Raw genomic sequence first — 6735 nt, 5'->3', positions numbered from 1 at the left:
TGTACTACCACACACAACGTCTCTTTTTCTTACTTTTTTTTTACTTTAAGAATTTTAACTTTTAGTCTGCATACATTTTTAACACACTGTAAATCATTTAAACATTTTCTTTATCTTTGAATCTCTCTTTACTGTATATCTCTCTTTTTCTGACAACATGAGTCTTTAATTTACTGAGTAATATGGGTAGGATTAAAGCTGTGGCTTTGCCAGGTAGATCCAGTCCATTTTAGCCTTCCAGCCTCATGGCGGAGATACAGGCTGTAGCCATGTTTATAGCCACAATTCTATGGCATTTCAAGGTCCCTGCCAGCCAGCAAGCTACAACAGACAACAGTCAAGTCCTCTCTCGGTAGTTGGCCCTCCTGCCTCAGTCAGAGTTTGCCCTGGCAGGACGGCCCAGAAAGCCGGCATTTTTAAACAGCACATCTTTTTTCCTGCTACAGCTGAAAACCAAAAAGCATGCGTTCAGCTTTTTGTCAACACTGTTTAAGTGGCAGGACCTCTTAATGAGCTGCAGGGTTTTGCAGCTAAAGCTGAGTCAGGAAGCCTCTCTTAGATGAGAGTGCTTGCTTACCTCTAGCAAGCGGAGTAGACCCGAAAAATTGTTGCTACCAAGAAAACAAACATGCTTTACTCCATTCTTTCCCAAGCTTTCTCAGGCTTTTTGTGGATTCAGTTATCCTCACATTGGGCAGCCATCTGTTGAAATAGGAGCAGCGGGGCTGCATCCCCAGCACCCCGGCCGCCTGCTGGCTCATGCCTGAAATAACAACACACAAACTGTATTCATTTAAACACCGCTTGGCCCATTTCTATCTAGCCTCTTCTCAGCTAACTCTCGCACCTGGACTAACCCATTTCTAGTAATGTGTTTAAGCACCCCAAGGTGCGCTTACCGGGAAGGTTCTAGCCTACGTCCATCCTGTGTTGGAGCTGCCTAGGAGAGCAGAGCTTGGCGTCTCTGCTCCAGAGAGCAGAGCTGTCGGGTCTGACCTCACTTCCTCTTCCTCCCAGAATTCTATTCTGTTTACTCCTCCCACCAGTGCTTTAACCTTCAGGGCCAGCCAAGCAGTTTCTTTATTGCTCAACCAATGAAATCAACAGATTGATATAACACTCCCACATCACACAGGGCCTGTGTCTCAGGCGGTAAAGGGCTTGCTTGGCAGCCACCATGCCTAAGGACCTGGGTTTAGTCCCCAGGATCTTCATGGTAGATGCCAAGAACTGTCTTTGGAAGTTGTTTTCTGAACTCCACATGTGCACCATGGCACATGCATACATACCCACACATACATAGCTCATACACACAAAAATAAATAAAATGTAACTTGTTTTTTTATTTTTGATTTTATTGAGTTATACATTTTTCTCTACTCCCCTCCCTTACTCTCCTCTACCCTTCAACCTTCTCCCATGGTTCCCATACTTCTAATTTACTCAGGGGATCTTGTCTTTTTCTGTTTCCCATATAGATTAGATACATGTATATCTCTCTTAGGGTCCTCATTGATGTCAAGGTTCTCTGGGATTGTGAATTGTAGGCTGGCTTTCTTTGTTTTATGTCTAAAAGCCACTTATGAGTGACTACATATTGGATTTGTCTTTCTGGGTCTGGGTTACCTCTTTCAATACGATGTTTTCTAGATCCATCCATTTGCCTGCAAATATCAAGATGTCATTATTTTTTCTGCTGTGTAGTACTCCATTGTGTAAATGTACCACATTTTCCTTAGCCACTCTTTGGTTGAGGGGCATGTATGTTGTTTCCAGATTCTGGCTATGACAAACAAAGCTGCTATGAATAAAGTTGAGCACATGTCTTTGTGGCATGATTAAGCATCCTTTGGTTATATACCCAAAAGTCATATTGCTGGCTCTTGAGTACGGTTGTTCTAATTTTCTGAGAAATTACCATACTAATCTCCAAAGTGGCTGTACCAGTTTTGCACTCCCACCAGCAATGCAGAAGTGTTCCCTTTACCCCACAGCCTCTCCAGCATAAGTTGTCATCAGTGTTTTCAATCTTGGCTATTCTTACAGGTGTCAGATGGAATCTCAGCGTTGTTTTGATTTGCATTTTCTGATTTATTTTTTAAAATCAGCTGTGATGAGCTATGCCTGTGATTTCAGTGCTGGGGAGGTGGACACAGAGGGGACCTGGAGGGGGGGGGCCAATGACCACCCGGCCTGGCTGAGTAGGTGACCTCCAGGTTCAGTGACAGAACCATCTCAAAAAGTAAGGTGGGAAGTGACTGTGAACGATACCTGACATTAAACTTTGGTCTCCACGTGTGCATGCACATGTGTACAGGTATGCGTGTGTGCACATGCACACTCATGTGCATAGGTATACACATGAATACATTTATGCAGAGACACACAGAAATAGGAAACAAAAATGAACATTTTTGTTCATTTGCCTGTTTCCAGGACTTTGGGTGCCATCACGGTCTGCTGCCCTGTCCCTGCAGGTGGGACTGTGGTGAGAAGACAGGATGGCTGTGCCTTGGAGCAGATCTTCGGGAGCCCAGTGGCCCTGTGATGAGAATTCAGCCCAGAGCAGCAGAGGCCAGGGCGAAGTGCTGGGGCCTATGGTACGCTCTCTTGCTGTTTGAGACGTTTGCTCCACACACCCCTGAGGGCAAATGAAATTCATCCCAACCCCATGGATAGGCCTGTTATGTGTCTTTGGGAGACCCTCCTAAAGCATGGTAAGAAAAAAAAATCCCTGCTCTGTTGAAATTCTGGGCTCTCTACATACTTGCTTTCAGATACCAAATCTGAAAGCCAGAGAAATCCCACTTCTTCCAGGCAAGTTTTCCGAGCCAGCTCTCCTTGTAGCGACAGCAAATCTGATGCTGTTGGCTCCCTCTGCCAACCTGACTCCTATGGCAGAGACAGCTTAGAGCAGAGGCTCAAGTGGGTAGTTGGAAGGTCCAGCAAGCAGGACATAATATGTGTTTACAACCACCAGAACTGCCCCACTGGGCATAGAACATTATGGGGAAATAAACCTCAGTTGTAAGCCATGTACATCTCAGGACCATTTGTTACAGCGACATAGTATAACTCATACTGACTGATACATTTGTGAGTGCTCCTGAAATGAGACAAATCAGGAAAGGTCACGGCCAAGAAGTCATCTGTAAAGGGGTCTTAAGCTGAATAGGTCAACTCATGGAAAGACTTGAATAGCTGAGAGTTGGGCTGGAAACTACCAGGAGAGTAGACCTTACCGGCTGACCCCATAGACTCTGAAGCCAAGTTCCTTTTTCCTCTGAACTTTAGTTTTTTTTCTTTATAAAATGAAGATGATAAATCAACACCTGGTTATAGGGTTGTTTCTAGGTCTGGATGAATTATCTAGGTGCATTACCCACTTCCACTTAGCACAGCACCCTGGCCACAGAAGAGCCTCGGGATGCATTAGCCACCTCCTTTCTTTCCTACACTCCTATCCTGCAGCAGTAAGACTGACTCCTCCAGAGGGTTCAGCACTCACCGGAGACCCTTACCTCTGACTGACAGCAGCCAGCCTGGGAGAGGGCAGGTTCTGAAAGCCATGGGTGTGGGTGGCCAATGACAAGCGTTTAATTCACGTTTAAGCCAAAACAGTTGTTAGTAAATTAAACATTGATTGTAAACGAGCCTCCAGTTAAGATTCACTAATTACACCACCAACTCAATTGTCATGCAATTTATATACAATTACCCCAGAACAAATATTTAATTACTTTCCCCTTAATACTTTGAACTAATATTGTTCATCAAGCTGGTAGATGGGAATGTGGAAACATTTAATTGACACAAAGATGGGAAATCAGAATTAATAAGACAACGGCCATGTTGTCCTGTCTGCTGGTGTGACATAGATTTAATGGTGGTGAGGAGGGGGTCAGGAGAGGGAAGCCCTTCATATCTATGGTGGTCGAGGTGGTGGTGGCTGGAAGAGACCTGCCTGTAAGTGGGGGATTTCCTTGAAGTGTGTGGTCTAGAATCCTGCAGAAGGCTGAGGCATCTGCACCATGGCTCAACTTCTCCAGTGATGGTGATCACACAGGTACCCCCAAACACACACCCTACTGTTCTGGAAAATTCTATCTACAATTAAAAAAGTGATGTGATCTGATTGGTGCGTTAGCAGACCAAGGCTGAAGAGGTAAGAGGTGAGGGTTAGCCTTGGGAGCTTTTCTAATTCACAAATGGTCTGCTCCACTGGGGAAGAAAAGAACACAGTGAGGGGTCCCAGGGCAGGAAGCCTTGGGTCTCTGGGATGAGAGCAAGGAGGAAGGGCTGGGGGAAGGGCTGCACCGACTGTAGTCAGCTGATCCTGCCTCGCCCATTGCCTGGGATGGATTCTAGGTTCTGCCTTTTGGGAGAAGCCATGGTCCTTCAGCACCCAGAAAACATCTCTGTAAAATGAAAGTCCACCTAGTGCAACTGAGAGAGAAAAACAATACTAGGGTGAGGCTGGGGAGATGATTGGGGGGTGTGTATGTAGGGAGGGGGGTTACTGCTCTTCCAGAGGACTGAATTTGGTTCTCAGCACTCACATCAGCCATCTCACAACCTGTAACCAAAAAAAAAATTGGTGTTTCCTCTAGCTTCCACAGCACTCGCATACATATGCACACCCCACCACTCAGACACACTCGCATGCACACCCCACCACTCAGACACACTCGCATGCACACCCCACCACTCAGACACACTCGCATGCACACCCCACCACTCAGACACACTCGCATGCACACCCCACCACTCAGACACACTCGCATGCACACCCCACCATTCAGACACACTCTCATAATTAGAAATAAACAAGTAGGAGCTGGAGAGCTGCATCAGCGGTTGAAACAGCACATACAGCTCTTGCAGAAGACCTGAGTTCTCTTCCCAGCACCATCTCCAGCTAACAATCTCCTGTAACCATAGCAGCAGGATCTCCAGTGTCCTCTTTGAGTCTGTAGGAACTACATTCATATGGATGCACACACCTATGTACACGTAATATTGTGTGTGTGTGTGTGTATATATATATATATAATGTGACCATATATATCATATATACGCATATATGGATGATCCTGGAGTGGCCATGCCAGAAGCTATCAATGACCAACATGTGCTGCGGGAACTGTGCCCTAAGGATTTACTCTGAGGTGGATGATGCTACAGCAAGACCCAGGACTGGAAGTGGAGCGATCCTCCTCAGCGGATGTGAATGGTCACCTCCAGAGTCGGCCCTCCTTCAGACATCCTCCCCAGCAGCGTTTGCATCAATGGCAGTGCTTTCTGTGACTTGATTATACTGAAAGAGAGAGAAGAGAATTTTCTTAAAATCTGTGCCCAGGAGAAGCCAGGAACCAAGCAACATGTTTTATTAGCTCTGATTCAAAGAGATCTATATTTCAACAGTAAACTTTTGTGAACGGCTCTAAAATGAAATCAAGCAGTGCTGAGTGCGAGTGGAGCACAGCCTGCCGGGTCCGTGCCTCTGCTGGGGCCCGGGCTCCTTCACAGCTCAGTCTGGACTAAAGGAAACCCATAGCGGCGCAATGAGGCGCACTGCAGTCCCGACCGACCAGGAGACACACTGCAGTAGCACCTGGGAGTTAGCGCCGTCCCAGATAGTTTGGCGGCGACTTCGGTTTTCATGATCGCCTGTTTTTGTGCTGCTTTCTAGAGATCTGAAAAAAATGTGTGTTCACCCCAAATAGATCAGAATAATGTACTTATATTCTAGTTTGATGAAGCAATGAATTTACTGGGGTAACTCACAAGAGCGTGGGTGGCTCAGAAGCAGCTTTATCTATAGAAGGCCCACCCCGGCGTGAGTGGCTTTCTCAGGCACTCCCTGCACAGCCGGAAGGCAGTCTACTGAAGAGTCCTTAAGGAGCTGTGGCTCTTGTTACTTTCTGGGCTTCCCCAGCTTTGCAAGTTAGTTTCCGTGGATGTTCCCCGCCCTGCAGGGCTCCCTCCCCCTAAGGCTTACAACCTTTCCAGTCATTGTCACCACTGGCAGCCAAGTGTTTGGGAGAGGCAGCTCACATTCACGCAACAGCATCCTATCTCTGGCCTCCCTGGACTCACCGCGTGGTTCAAAATGCTTATAGTCCAACTTCAAAGGTCCCCATAGTTTCTAATAATGTCAACAGTGTTCCAAAGTCCAGCTTTCAGATCTGCCCTGCCAAGGAAATCAGACGGGGTTGATCCTTTCAGACCCTCCCTACCTTCAAGCCCCCAAATAAAAAGGCGCGCACACACACGTGCACATGTGAACACGCACACACAACAGTCTAAAACTTCTTAGATGAGACTTGACAATCTCTTAACTATGACATCCTGCAATTTTTAAAATTGTGTTTCTAGCATACAGTGGCACAGGACCGTTCCAAGAAGAGGATGGGGCCACAGGGAGGAAAGATTGGGCCAAAGCAAGATGAAAACCCCACCAGGCAGACACTAAATCCTGTAGATCCATGTCTGGCATCTGGGGTTTCTATTTCAAAGGGCTGCACCCTTCTAGATACTGATGTTTCAGGAACTAGCCACTCAACACCTGCATCTCCTTGTCTCCAAACACAAATTACTAGTCTCCTTATGTAATGAGTTAAATCTAACCTGTGATTATTTTGTGTTTATATGGAAATTATGATTTTTACCTTAATTTTTTTCTTTTAACATTATGCATCAGAACATTGGCAGACACTCTGGCCAGGGTCACAG

At 46.2% G+C, this 6735-nt stretch overlaps 1 pseudogene; it reads left to right on the top strand.

Annotated features, from left to right (window-relative positions):
• LOC126515444 (DNA fragmentation factor subunit alpha-like) overlaps window positions 1-3344 on the top strand; it is a 27271-nt pseudogene extending 23927 nt beyond the window's left edge.
• The last annotated feature ends 3391 nt before the right edge of the window (window positions 3345-6735 follow it).

This window comes from Alexandromys fortis, unplaced genomic scaffold, assembly GCF_014885135.2.
Source record: "Alexandromys fortis isolate MF-2015 unplaced genomic scaffold, M_Fortis_MF-2015_v1.1 scaffold_121, whole genome shotgun sequence".
In the NCBI taxonomy this organism is placed as follows: Eukaryota; Metazoa; Chordata; class Mammalia; order Rodentia; family Cricetidae; genus Alexandromys; species Alexandromys fortis.
The sequence above is the reverse complement of the archived record's forward strand: the minus strand, read 5'-3'. Positions and strand labels throughout refer to the sequence as shown.